The 13,814-nt window shown below is 41.0% G+C and overlaps 1 protein-coding gene and 1 non-coding gene across 2 annotated transcripts in view; one reads left to right on the top strand and one right to left on the bottom strand.

Moving 5' to 3' along the window:
- The window catches only part of FAF1 (Fas associated factor 1), a 396,465-nt gene that overhangs the window by 4,460 nt on the left and 378,191 nt on the right, over positions 1-13,814 (top strand). The gene's annotated exons all lie outside the window — the stretch shown is intronic.
- LOC150014879 (small nucleolar RNA SNORA48) lies at positions 9,073-9,208 on the bottom strand. Its single transcript, XR_016510366.1, has one exon. It is a non-coding gene; the product is annotated as a small nucleolar RNA SNORA48 (small nucleolar RNA).

Raw genomic sequence — 13,814 nt, 5'->3', positions numbered from 1 at the left:
TTGAGACTGTATTTGGTTTATTTACAGATGTGAAAATAGTTATCCAAACAGAATTGGAGTTGCTATAAAGTCATTTCAGTAATATTAGTTACATCTTACTTTGGGTCCAGATGAACCAAAAATGAGTCCTATTTCTCTTTTCAGTTAATGTCATGTTAATTTCTTAAAAATTTTTTATTTTAGAGAGAGAGAAAGAGAGAGAGACAGGAAGGGGGGAGAGGAAAGACAGACAGACATAGATCTGTTGTTCCACTTATTTATGCATTCATTGGTTGATTCTTGTATATGCCCTGACTGGGGATCAAAATTGCAGCTTTGGAGTAGTGGGATGATGCTCTAACCAGCTGAGCTACCAAGCAAGGGCTGTCATGCTAATTTCTTTTTCCTTTATTACTATAATATAAATTTTCATTGGGAAGAAAAGAGTGGTGTAGCCATTTAGATTAGTCTCGCATGTTAGTCTCATACATTTTCCTAATTATGTTTCTCTATTACTGATAATATAAAGACATAGATAATAACACTACTGAAGTGAAGAAAAAAAGAACAATTCTTAGTAGTATTACCTTTCAGACTTTTTCAGGAACAAAACCTTATCTGCCTTGCTAAGAAATATTCTTTTTGAACCTAGTTGCAGTGGTCACAGATTAATAGTCCCTTTATTTCTTTTCTAATTTGGTATTGATTTTTATGTTACTTTCAATTATGTTTCTTGGTTAACACAATTGTGCTTTTGTTTTCTTCTCTGGTCTTTCTAGCTAGTAGTACCTTTGCTGCTTAAATTGCTTTATACATTTTTATATATTGGATTGTTGTTACCAAGCAAAGGGGAACTCTTTCACGTGTTGCCTTGGTGCAAGACCTGACAATTAGTATTGAGAAAAAGAGATCTTTATTTATAATATTCCAACCTAGTCTAAATTCCATCACTGAGCATTGTGATTTTCCTCAAATCACAATTTTTCTCCTTAAGATCACTCTCATTGTCATTAATGGGAATGCATTAAGTCCAGTTTTAATTTAGCCTATTCGTTTGCATAAACACCACAAGAGCAGCAGTTGATCACATTTGATCTTTAAATCTGCTTAGCTGGAACTCACATAAGGAATATTTAGAGTGGCTTTTTATTTCACCCTTCAGGGCACAGAAGTCAAGTCACACACCTGTACCACCTGCTTTTCTCAAGTCCTTCAGGTTTTCCATTGTATTCTAAGGTTCCTCCTAGCCATTTTTCAGGAAAGCAACCTTCATTCCTTCCTTGGAAAGATTGCCATGAACCACACAACCAACCGGGGTATCAGGCTTTTCTTTTCTTGTGGACTTTTCATTAGCTTCAAAAGTCCATCCCAGTTTCTCAGGGCTTTCTGGTAACAACCAGAGCCCAGGCATGCCTCCCTCAGGCTCGACATTCCAATCAAAGTCTTGGTTGACAAAACCCCTATTAACAACTGGTGTTACTGGTTTTATGCAAAGAAACACAGAGTTATCATTCTTTCCTTCAGAAGACCAAGTTCTGGAGGAATCAGATAGGGAGAAAAATGTAAAGCATGAAGGAAAATTCTTGTCCTTCTAATATTCACGAAAATTGCATCTCCATACCTTATGCTTTCTCTTGTTCAGCCTACATGTGAAGTTTTAACTTTCCTTGGGAAACCTCAATTATCCTTTCAGAGTATAAATAGAGCAATAATTCGACACACAGACAGAATTAGGCACTCTCTCACCAGTATGTCCACTTGCCTCCTAGAGATACGTTTACTTTCAGCCCCAGTCTCCTGACAGAGACGTGCTCACTTGCCCAGGCTGGAATGCTCATCAGCCCTGAATGACCCTTCCTGGGTCCAAGTAGCAAAAGCATGCTCCCCAACTGGTTATAGGTGACCTTTCCTGGGTCTTACTAGCCAAAAACAGATATAGAGAATTCTAGAACAGAACAAAATTCAGAACAACAAAATTCAAAGTGCATTACATTCCCTTAAAATCAGAACGCAAGAGCTGAGGTTTCCTTTCCTCAAGTTTAAAAACTTCCCATATATTTACCTGTTCAGATTTAACCGTATTACACTTTCCATCCTTGTTCTTTTTCACACTAGGAAGGACCATACTCAAACTCGTTATCTGGCAGCCAGAAGTCCCTAGCATTACAAGTACAGGCATAAAGTAACAGAAACATCATCTTGTGTTGGGGTTCACAGTCCTTTTCTGGAAGAGGAATTTCAAATCTCCTTTCAGAGTGCAGGTCCAGCTTTCCCTTTCCCATGGGTGTTGATCTTTCAATAAAGCCCCTCGATTTGCAAGGACATCCTGTAGCTTTCTGAAGTTTAGACCTTGCAAACACCCTGTCGTGCAATGACCTGAATGTCTGGACATATATGGTCTTGTCCCACTTCCCAAACTGTAAGCAATACAGTTCCACCTTCATGATGGTTTTGAAATCTAGGGAACCATACATGGGCCATCTTTCCCTGTAGACCAAAGCATATGTAGGCCAAACAGTGTTGCAGTGAAAATCCAATTCTTCCTTACCCATTGGCGAATGGCTGTATCTTCCAGTCCACCAGAATTCTATCCATAGGGCTCCCCCTAGGAGTCAACACAGGATAACCCCTGCCGGACAGGAAGTACTGCAGGCCCTAAACAATGAACAGAAAAATCCAGGCAATCTGGGAGTACACAAACAAAACTTGAATCCACAACTCCATCTCACAGACGAACTTTGGGGTAGCATCTATTGCCTACCCATGCTGCGGACTGTGCCCTCAAACTGTGACTGCTCAGAGCTCTGATGCTCCTTATCCAATCCTGGTCTCATGGCCTTTCTGGGGACCCATGGGTGACCTGTGGCTAGTGGCCTCTCAAGGCTTGGGTGGCCTTCATCTCCTGTTAGTCTGTCTCTCTCCCAGACCTGTTTTCTCCTTGGCCCCTTTAAGCCCAGGCAGTTCTCAGTTAGAGCCCTATTTGTGGCTCCGAGAGAGATCACCATTGGATGCCGGGCCATGACATACAGAGCTTGGATGGTCATCCTTGGACCCCAGTTCATGGCCCTCATAAACCAGGACTGTCCCTGTCAGACACCTGTTCTTGGCCTCCGGGACCAGGGCCATCACTGTCAAAACCCAGTTGCACAGAGACTGGTGCAGTGCCCACACAGCGCATCACTTGAGGAGAGCGCCTAGCCCACCACCTTGGCCACTTTAAAGGTCGCAGCACCCTCACTTGCAGCACCATCCAAGGTGGTGGAGTAATCACGTACCACCCACAAGATGGCCAGATGCCCACATGACTCAGCCTCTATGGTGGAGCACTCATGTGATTCACCCAAAATTGTGGCGTACCTGTGCGGCTCAGTGTCTGATCCCCAACATACATGTGGGTTTAGCTCACAGAGCATAGGGGTTCTCTTTCTCCCCAAACCTGTTTTCTTACTCCATTGTGGTGTCCCTGGCAACTGGCACCTTGAGCTGGGGTGCAGGGCATTCCCCCGAGACTGGGAAGTCCTCGCAATCATGCTCCAGGGATCGATCTGCTTCATGTGGTTGGAACCTGACTACAGGTTCCCTTAGTCCCTTTGTGGTCTTTAAAACTGTTACTGAGCAAAGGGGGACTTGTTTATGCGGTGCCTTGGTGCAAGACCCTACAATTAGTGTTGGGAAAAACAGGTCTTTATTTACAATATTACTATCTGGGGATACCCTGGCTGGTTTGGCTCAGTGGATTGAGCGTCGGCCTGCGAGCTAAGTGTCGCTGGTTCGATCTTCCAGTCAGGGCACATCAGAGAAGGAAAACTCTGACTCCAAAAAACCTCCGCTGCCTTGCGGCATACCTCTTCAGGGGAAAGGCTAAGGGAGTAAACCCCGACAGAAAACCCGGAGCCGGAGTCCCTAAGGCGGTTTGATGTTGTAGTCAACACCGGCAACTCCTGCGGCGCACCTGAAACCAAGCTGTATTGACTCCGTCTTTCCCTTGGGCCCTTCAGCTGCGAAGAGAGGGGGTGTCTGCTGCATGGGCAACAGCAGACCCTCCATATCACCCTGCCCAGGCTCTGTAGCTTCAGCTCCACTGGAGAGGACACTCCAGCGTCATTGCAAGATGTCGATTCAACACGGGAGGAGACAGATACCGTGTCACTCCCGAGTCGGACTGCACAACCATTCTCGGCGGTGCAGATAGACTCTTAAGAAGCTACACCATCGTCTCTCGAGATGGACGGCTGCCGACGACGACTATCTGGGGGCAGGGGTGCTGGGAGCACTTCTACTCAGAGCCCTGTTCTCCCACAAGACCCAGCACTTCCCTTGCTCCCCCAAAGGCTATATGCCGACCCCAGACCCACTAGTTCCCCATTCCTTATCTGTCAGCTCTCTCCTTCAGGATCTGGGTTACGATGTCAGCCTCTGTATAATAGTCCAGAAAACCATATGCCATGTTACACTGGATCATGGTGAAGTCCAGGAAAGGCACGAGTTCTAAGAGAGTGTCCTTTCCACATGTCCTGAGTTCCAAGAGTCCAGATAGAGTCCAGGTCTGCAAGGTGCAGTCCTTGGTGGCTTCAGAGTCAGTTGGAGCAGGCAAGATCAAAGCAGCAGCATGTCTGCTTTCTTACTAGCCCAGGCCCTGTGGCTGAATCCTGACTGCAAATTGTGTAGCTACGTCTCACATGGTGGCTGCTACAACCTGCTCCTGTGTCATGCCCCTTAACATAACTTCTCTCATTGTGCTGCTGCTTTTGGCGGATGGGAGCCCTTCTTCCCATCAGATGTCATGGTGCACTGGTGGCGAACCTCTGCAGTCTTTCAAACTGCATGGCCCAGCATGCCAAATGGATGCCGCCTTTCATTTAAATCCTAACCGTGGCCTGTGACGTGTGGGTAGGGTGACCAATCATGATCACCCACAGGAATCCCATGTGGCCCCATGAGCTTTCTGCCACCATTCTAATGGTCAGAGTTCCCCCATCTCATAAGCTGTCCACTGCCACTCTATGGTCAAAGTTCCTCTTATCTCCCTGGAGCCAGAGGCCACAACTATCTATATAACTAAGAAACTAGATACCAGCCATAGATATGCAAAGGATCTTAAAAGCTGTATTCTTCTTCCCCATCCCCAAACCATGGGCTGTGGGGACTTTTGGGGACCCCTGTTATATTATCACTATGGAACTTTTAAGTTTTCAGGTGCCTGTCATCTCTTTGAAACATGGACTCTTCCATGACACTACTGGTAACTCACTTGTTTCTGCCCCTTCATAATATTTTTTTCTTCTAAATGAAGCTCTAAATTCATCTTCTTTCTTTTTTAGTTTGAGGAGTGTCTTTTTACAAAAGAGGGTGCCAGACTGCAAGTAGAGATAGTATTAATCCAAAAGGATAGGTATCTTTTGAGATGTTGTAGATTAGAGATCAAAGTAAGTATTCATGGAACATTATACATATTTACTGGGAGGTTACTTTGTGCAGATTTGGGACGATGGCTGAAAGTAGTCTTGTTACCATCCTTTCTTTCCTTCCTTCACTCTCCTCCTCTATGTATTAGAAGGACATATTATGTTGTTTTAGTTTTGGGTTGTCGGTATTGGGAAAATAAGGTTTTGGCACGTAGAATAAAGTTTAGTAGTTAGTGGTAAGGGCATGGACTTTGAGATCAGTTCACTTGAATTTAAATCGTAGCTCTGCCACTCACTCATCTTTTGATCACTGACCAGTCACTTCACGCCTATTTGCTTCAGTTTCTCCATATGAAAAATGAGTTAATCCATGTAAAGTACTTAGAACAGGTGTCTGATGTACATTTTAGGTGTAATTTTAATTTTTGACAGTTTTAAGGTACATGATTGTTCTCTGCAGGGTACCTCAGAAATCATCTATTTTCAGCTTTTTATTTTTCCTTTTGTGGAACTTGAGACCCAGAAAAAGGAAGTGACTTGTCCAAGGTCACAGGTTGGTTTTAAAGATTTTTTTTTTAATCCAAGTATACATAAAAGTGTTCATTTTCTAGTTTAATTTGTCAGCTTGGAGTTTTAGAGGAAAACAAGACCCACCAGTCAAATTTCTCTAAATGATAAAACTTACATATAAAATAAAATAATAGTGCCTGGCATGTAGCAGACATGCCATAAGGAAGAATGGGAGGAAAGGAAAGGAGGGAGGAAGAGAGGGACAGACACACAGGAAGGAAGGGAGGAACTGGCACTTCGGTCCTTCCTATTCTACCTTTCCTTCCAGTGTAGTGCCATTTTTCTAAGCTCAAAGGTTGTCAGGGTCTTCAGATTTCTTCAGCGTGGTTGGGTTGATGCTTGTTTGCCATACTGGTTTTATGGACTCTGTAGATCAGGGATCAGGGAATTATCACCTATGAACTGGCTTCCTGTTTTTGTACATAAAGGTTTATAGGGACACAGCCACACCCATTCATTTACCTGTTGTCTGTGACTGCTTTCTTCAGTGACAGAGGTGAGTAGTTGAGACATAGACTTTATGGCCTGCAAACCTAAAATATTTACTGTCTGGGCCTTTAAGATAAAGTTCGTTCCCACCCACACCCCCAATGAAACCAGTACTTTTCTTTCTAGGTTTCAGTAACTGCAAAGTACTAGAACATTTGCATGCCTCGCAGAGAATTATATGGTTATGTATAATACTGTATGCATTCTATGGTTACACCTCCACAGGAGGCAGTTGTTAGGATATTGCACTTAGGCAGACTAGAGATCTATTTTTTTTTTTTCCTAGCTTTTTGCTTTGCCTTTTGTTTTGGCTGTGATTCTCTGAGAAAGTCATTTATCCTTTCCAGTTTCCAGTTATTCATTCTATAAAACTGAGGTCTGTCTAGAGCAGTGGTTCTCAACCTTCCTAATGCTGCGACCCTTTAATACAGTTCCTCATGTCATGGTGACCCCCAACCATAACTAAAGCATAGCGATTAATCACAAAAACAATATGTAATTATATATGTGTTTTCCGATGGTCTTAGGCGACACCTGTGAAAGGGTCGTTCGACCCCCAAAGGGGTCATGACCCACAGGTTGAGAGCTGCTGGTCTAGAGCTATATCTACCCCAAAACAGAAGACTGGACTAGATTGGGTATTCAAATAGAGTCTGGACAATCACTTGGCAGCAGTGGGATTGAGGGCATTCATTTATAATTTAGGTAATTGATCTAGATTAGGGTTCAGCAAACTTATGTCCTGAGGGCCAAAGCACCACCTGTTTTTGTTAATAAAGTCTTGGTGGAAGACAATCATGGATATTAGAGTTTAGTAGTTGATTGCATGGCCTACAAAGGTTAAAATATTTTCACTGCTCCTTACAGGAAAGTCTGCTAAACCCTGATTGAGATCAGTGGTTTTCAACTGTGGGTGATTTCTATTCCTCAGGGGCTATTAGGCACTGTCTATAGACATTTTTGACTCTTAAAGCTGGGGGTTGCTACTGGCATGTAGTGGATAGAGGCCAGGAATGCTGCTCAACATTCTGTAATGCACAAGACATCCTCCCAAACTGAAGAATTATCTACTCTCAGATGTCAGTAGTGCTGAAAAATCTAGATCTAAATCAGTGGTTCTCAAACTTTATCTTGCATAAGAAGAACCTGGACTTGTTAAACTTCTGGTTGTTGGATTCCCACCCCAGAGCTTTTGTTTCAGTAGATCTTGGGAGGAGCCTGCAAATTTGCATTTCTTCCAGGACTCAGGTCATGCTGATGCTTCTGATCCAAGGACTACACTTGAGAACAACTGATCTAGATGAATTTTGAAGTCCATTCCTGTGATTCTTTGATTTTGTGACCTTATGTACTCTTCCATTTTTATGACTTAGGAAAATTAAATATTTATATGAGCAAGTATGCTCACAATAGAATATGCTGTTTCATGTCTCCATGACTTTGAACCTCTCCCCCTTTTTCTTAATGTCCCTTTGGAAACCTGTTTAACTTTCAAAATCTATCTTCTATCTTTTGCTTATAACATCTGCGTCCAGTAGGGCTAATAATTTCTTCTTATGTATCTTGCGCAGTTTCTCTCCATTTGAATATTATATCAGATCATCAATAATCACCTTACATGTTTCTTTCCCCTACTTTTTGCTTTTTGAGTGAACTGCCTGGGCCTTAACCATCTGTTCCTATAGTACCTCTTACTAAGAGGTACTCTGAATTTTTTTGAAAGAATATTATGGTATAGTACAAATACACAGAGTAGAATTGTAAATTTTAATGTATTTTTAAGCATCTATCCTCTGCTGACATATGATTTTGAATAATAAAATCTGTCACTGAAAGAATAAAAGTTGGACTATTTTATTCCATTGAGGGTTATAACTTCAAATTAACCCGTTTATAGAAGGAGTCTGGCAAAATTAACAGAATAATTGCATCTGCCTTTTTATATTTTTTGTGTTTATAGAGGAATAATTAAGATAGGATGAGATATCAAGTTGTGATAAAGAAAAGCAGAAAAATTTGCAGGTTATGTGCATCTTAATGGCTTTAGAGTTAAATTTCAGTCACTTATTTAGTTTTGTTGTTTTTCCTCTCTGCAATTTACCCTGGTTCCTTGGATTCTTTAATGATTGAGCTATAACAGAAGTGTTAGTGACAGGAAAGCTTTGTCTCTGTGCCCTAGAGGCTCTCCACCCTCTTTCTCCTCCATAGAACATAAAATTAAAATGCTCAGTTGTGAGTCTGTTCCCCTTTTCCTTGTATACCCACTTCCCCCTGCAGTCACCGCACTATTGTCCATGCCCATGAGTCCTTTTTCCTTTTTGCTTAATCCCTCCACCCCCTAACCTCCCCTCCCCTACATTGGTCATACTGTTTTCCATCTGTGAGTCCATCCTCATGGACATGGGCAAGTGTGGTGATTGTTGAGAGGAGGGGAGTAGAAGGACTAAATGGTAATGGAAAAAAATACAATAAAGATTAAATTTAAAAAATACTCAATTGTGTCTCCACCTCACTTTAACTACATGCCAAAGGATACAACTAAAATTGACCTAAAAAGTTAAACCATGGGGGAGGAATAATATTAGCATTTATCTATCTATATATCTGTCTATCTATCTATTTATTTATTCAGTGTTCCCCAGGCATGAAACAGCTTTGGCCACCAACACAGGCTAGGATGAACTAAGGACTGTACATTGTTTTGCCCTGCCTGACATAAGAGCAATACCACCAATCAGGTATCTCCTTGCCCATTGCCAGGGGCTAGCACCTATTGATTGCTTTGTATGTGCCAGCTTCTGTGCTATGCTCTTAACATCTAAATTCTACGGTGATCCTGTGTTGGGATCCAGTGATACAGTTTTCTCTGGTTTCTGTATGTCTTGTGAGCAGAAGCACTGACTGCTTTTGTTTCTGACTGTGTCCAAGGATGTTTATGTAGTGAGCAGCCTTGGAAGATAGAGATAGTATCTCCCTCTGGAGCAAAGGACAGGCATGCATAATATCCAATTTTTATTTGTTTTTTTTTTAGAGTTTAAAGTGAAAATGAGTTTATTAATGAAGCAGTGGGACAGAGAGATGGCTACTCCACAGGCAGAGCATTTTATAGTATCCATTTTAAAAGATTTGGGTTCTGTAATGCAGTTCACTGCATGGGCAGGTGTCCGTGGCCTACTTTGTGTTGCCCTGTGGGAAATGGGACAGGGGAACTGTATAAGAAAATGCTGATATTCTGACTACAGATATTGCCATGCGTCATAAAGTTCATTTTCTTCAACCCAGGAGGCTAGGTCTTTGGCCAGCAACCCATGAAACTGGCAGGCTAACTTGTTAGGTTGCAAGTATGGTAAAATCTCAGTTCCTTCAGTGCTCTTAATAGTTTTGGCAACAAGGATGGAATGTTGACAGACACATGACTTTCTTTGAAAGGAAGGGCAAGAGGTCCCATGGACTGGTTAACAGTATTTGGGGACAGTCCATGGGAATTGGTAGCAAACATGTTGACCAAATGGTTAAGTGGTTCTCTCTACTTTATTGCTTGTTAATGAGGAGGAATTAGGGAGGTGGTTGCAGACTGAGGACCAAGAAGTAGTTTGAAAGACAGTTGCCTGACCATCCTCTGGTTGTTGCTAACTCTCAAATGTTCTTTCTGGTAGGGGGAATTTTTTTCACCCATCTATCCGTCAGGCTTAGGTTCAGACTCCATCCATTGTAACAACTAGTAAGTACTAAGATTTGTCCTGGTTGGACAGAAGTTTCTGCCTCTGTTTGGACAACATTTACAGACATTTGTACACCTATACGTACATGTGAAAGGTGAATTTGCAACCTCTGTTGGAAGAAAGCAGAGTTGTTATAACTTTCACTGCTTTGCCTGCAATGAGAGGATGAGAGTGAATAATGGCTCAGCCTCTCCTTTAGAGAAAGCTTTATTTCCTACTTCATTGTTTGAAGCAAAGCCACTGATTCAATGGGGTCCTTAGTTCATAGAGGTTTTCCTAAACCTGGACCTGGTGCATCAGTGGTTCAGACATGCTGAAACTGATTGTGTCCCCTTGTCTTCAAGGCATGTTCAGCCTCTGCACCACCTGTGCAGTGTGATAATGGATGTGGTTGCTCTGTTCAGCAGACAGAAGTCCAGGCTGTTCTTATAGCTCTGGCTATTACTCTCTTTCATGAAACTTGTATTTCTACTAACCCTTGGTCTGTTGCCAATGGCCTAGCTATTGGGTCTGCCACTTAGAAATTGCAGACTGGCAGATTAAAGACAGCTCTCTTTGAAGCTGTGAACTATGGAAACAAATTATAGTTGATGGTCAAAATGCCCAGATCACTCATGTAGATACCCACAGTAAGGATCTGTTCTCTCATGAACCCCACTGGAATCAAGCTTCTGATTGAGCCTGCACTGCCTGGAGCCATTATTCTTGTCTGGATCTATCATTGTATCAGATGTGACAGCATGTCAACTGTCATAGACTGTGCAAAGTAAAGGATTTTATTTTTCTGATGCAGACAGTACTACTGCATGCCTGACTTGTGACTCCTGCCAAAAGTTGACCTGTTTGTCACATAATGAGAGAAGCCACCTTACATGAGATTTGGTCCCTGCCTGCTTTTAGCACATTGAATATGTTGATCCTCTGACCTCCCTCTTAGAGGTATCGGTGATGCCTCACTGCTATTGACACAGGAGTGATGATGAGATTTTACAGGGAATTAATAATAGCAACCATAGTAATGTTATGTAATCATAGCATTTTACCCAAATGTTTGGTAAATTTTTGTCTATATTTATTCTCATTGGAAAATTTAAAGTAGTTTACTAGTTAAATTTTAGTATTTGCAGAAAGTCTTAGCTGTAGCCTTAGAATAAAAGTTTCCTAAAATTAATCAATTTTCTAACCCAAATAATAAGTAGAAACTTGTAAAGATTTAACTTCATGTTCTAAATTTGAATAACTGGCTCTGGCTGGTGTGACTCAGTGGATTTAGTGCTGGCCTGTGAACCAAAGGGTCACTGGTTTGATTCCCAGTCAGGTCACATGCCTGGGTTGCGGGCCAGGTCACCAGTTGGGGCATGCACACTGATGATTCTCTCTCTCTTTCTCTCTCCCTTCCCATCTCTCTAAAAATACATAAATAAAATCTTAAAAATTAAGAATAAATAAATTTGAATAACTGAAGACAAGTGTTATTTTGGCGGAGGTGTTAATATTTTTTAAAAACCAATACTGAAACAAAATCGGAAACCTAAAATAGTACAAAAGATATATTAAGCAAAAAGATAGTCCAATTAGATGATGTGTCATTTTCTGTATGTATTCATATAATCTATTTTTGCAATGATTTTTTACTTTCTATTCTGCCTTTACTGTCCCAAGAGAACAGCATGTGATGATAATGTTTTAATGTGACTTTATTTTAAGAACAGATATGTTGCATAAGTTATAGTCTTTCCACTTAAACGTGCATGGAGAGTATGTAAAGTTAAAATGTGGATTATACCAAGATGAAGTATGTTTTTGTTGTTAAAATTGAAGATTTTGTTAGATCGTCAATCCTACTTATAATTCAGGAGTAACTTAATTTGCTAAGATCAGAATATTACTATGCCAAGAAATAGCCACAATCTCTCCTAGCTTGTCTACTAGAGGATTTTAACTTCTTTATCTTTAAAAAAGATTTGTGTGTGTGTGTGTGTGTGTGTGTGTGTGTGTGTGTGTGTGTGATTATAGCAGAGCCTTGGCATTTCCAGGGGATAGATCCCGAACGTATCCTGACTTAACATGGATAGAGAGTCATCCTTTAATGGAAGGGCAGTGGTAACATACATAGCTGGCCCTAGAACTTAGTTCCAAATGCAGTCCTCCTCAGTTTTTAGGAGACCTTCATGAGGAGGAACTCCCTGCTCATCTGGGTGCATCTCATAGTTATAGCTATTTGTTACCCATGGGGAAAGTATGAACCATGGATCTGTGTTGCTTTTCCACCATTGCTTTAGTAATCCCACCCAGAACTTTCCCAACAAGGCATTTACTCAGAAATACCTCTCTTTGGTTGATATTATGGTCAGATAAATGCAAAAAAAGAGATAGGACTATCATGGGGTTTTGGTGGTATTAGTAATAATTCTTGATAAATGAACAGTGTCTTTAATTGTTACGGCTTATATCTATAAGTATGTACTGAGAGTATACCAGACCTTCATTGGTTCAACAGATAATTGAATGACTTCACATGTATTGTGATGTGAGGAATACAGAGAAATACATATTACTTGACAAAAATTTATTGAATACCTGCTCTGTGGCAGGCATTATATTGGGTAATTGGGAGATCATTACTTAATAAGTCAGCTAATATAGGTAATAAAAGTTTACTTCTTTGTAACTTATTGATTTACTGTAGAGGTGTATAGAATTTCTTTTCTCACCACACAAAGGCAACTATGTTACCATTATCTCTTATCTAGCCCTAATTTTCAAGTTCTTTTCACCACTTTTATCACTTGCTTGCTTTTCTCTGGAGGCGTTTACTTCTTAATGGCACACTTCAAAGGAGGAGCTGGGTAGTAAATACAATATTCCAGAAGAGGTTTGGAATAGGGTAGAATGGCCTTTCTGCTAACTTTGTACATTCTATTACTATTAATGGGGTCACCTTATACTTTTGTTACATATTTAATGGGTAGAAACTTAAAATGCTACATGAGCGGGTAGGGCATGTCTCCCTCACCCTAATTTTAATCATTTGAATTTCTCAAGCTGAGTGGAGTACTTTATACTTATCTTTGTTACTTTCCATGCCTCTCCCTGTTAATCATCTAGGAACTTGTTCTACATCAAATTTTCCTTACATTTTATTTGGCTTCTGCATCTTCTTTTCTACTGGCTCCCTCAACCTTATTTCCAATTTAAACCTCACCAAGCTTCTCTCAATTTAAAATATCCTTCATTGATCCCTATGTCCTACTATGAGTGCTTCCTTATTTCCATCTCCTTTCCCCTCATATTTCTCCTAAGTGTTAATGTACCTTCAGGATCTGTCCTTGTTCCCATTTCCTTCCCACCCTATGCCATTATCTCTTTGGATAATCATTTTTTCTTTGGTTTTAACTATCCATTATATATGTGCTATTGACTCCCAAAACAGCAACCTTATTCCTAACTTTTCTTGAACCCCATATTCAATTGCTTATGTAGAATGGATGTCAAGTTCATTGGCATGGCTATCAAAGCTCTTTGTGTTTGACTATATGTAGCCTATAATTTTCCTCATATGGCCTTGTTCTACAGTGATAATTTGATGCTTGTAATTTCCTGGAACTTACATCATTTCATGGCTCTTAGCCTTTGCCAGTTCTTCCAT

The sequence above is a fragment of the Furipterus horrens genome, unplaced genomic scaffold (genome assembly GCF_987537825.1).
Source record: "Furipterus horrens unplaced genomic scaffold, mFurHor1.1.pri manual_scaffold_3, whole genome shotgun sequence".
Classification (NCBI taxonomy): domain Eukaryota; kingdom Metazoa; phylum Chordata; class Mammalia; order Chiroptera; family Furipteridae; genus Furipterus; species Furipterus horrens.
The sequence above is the reverse complement of the archived record's forward strand: the minus strand, read 5'-3'. Positions and strand labels throughout refer to the sequence as shown.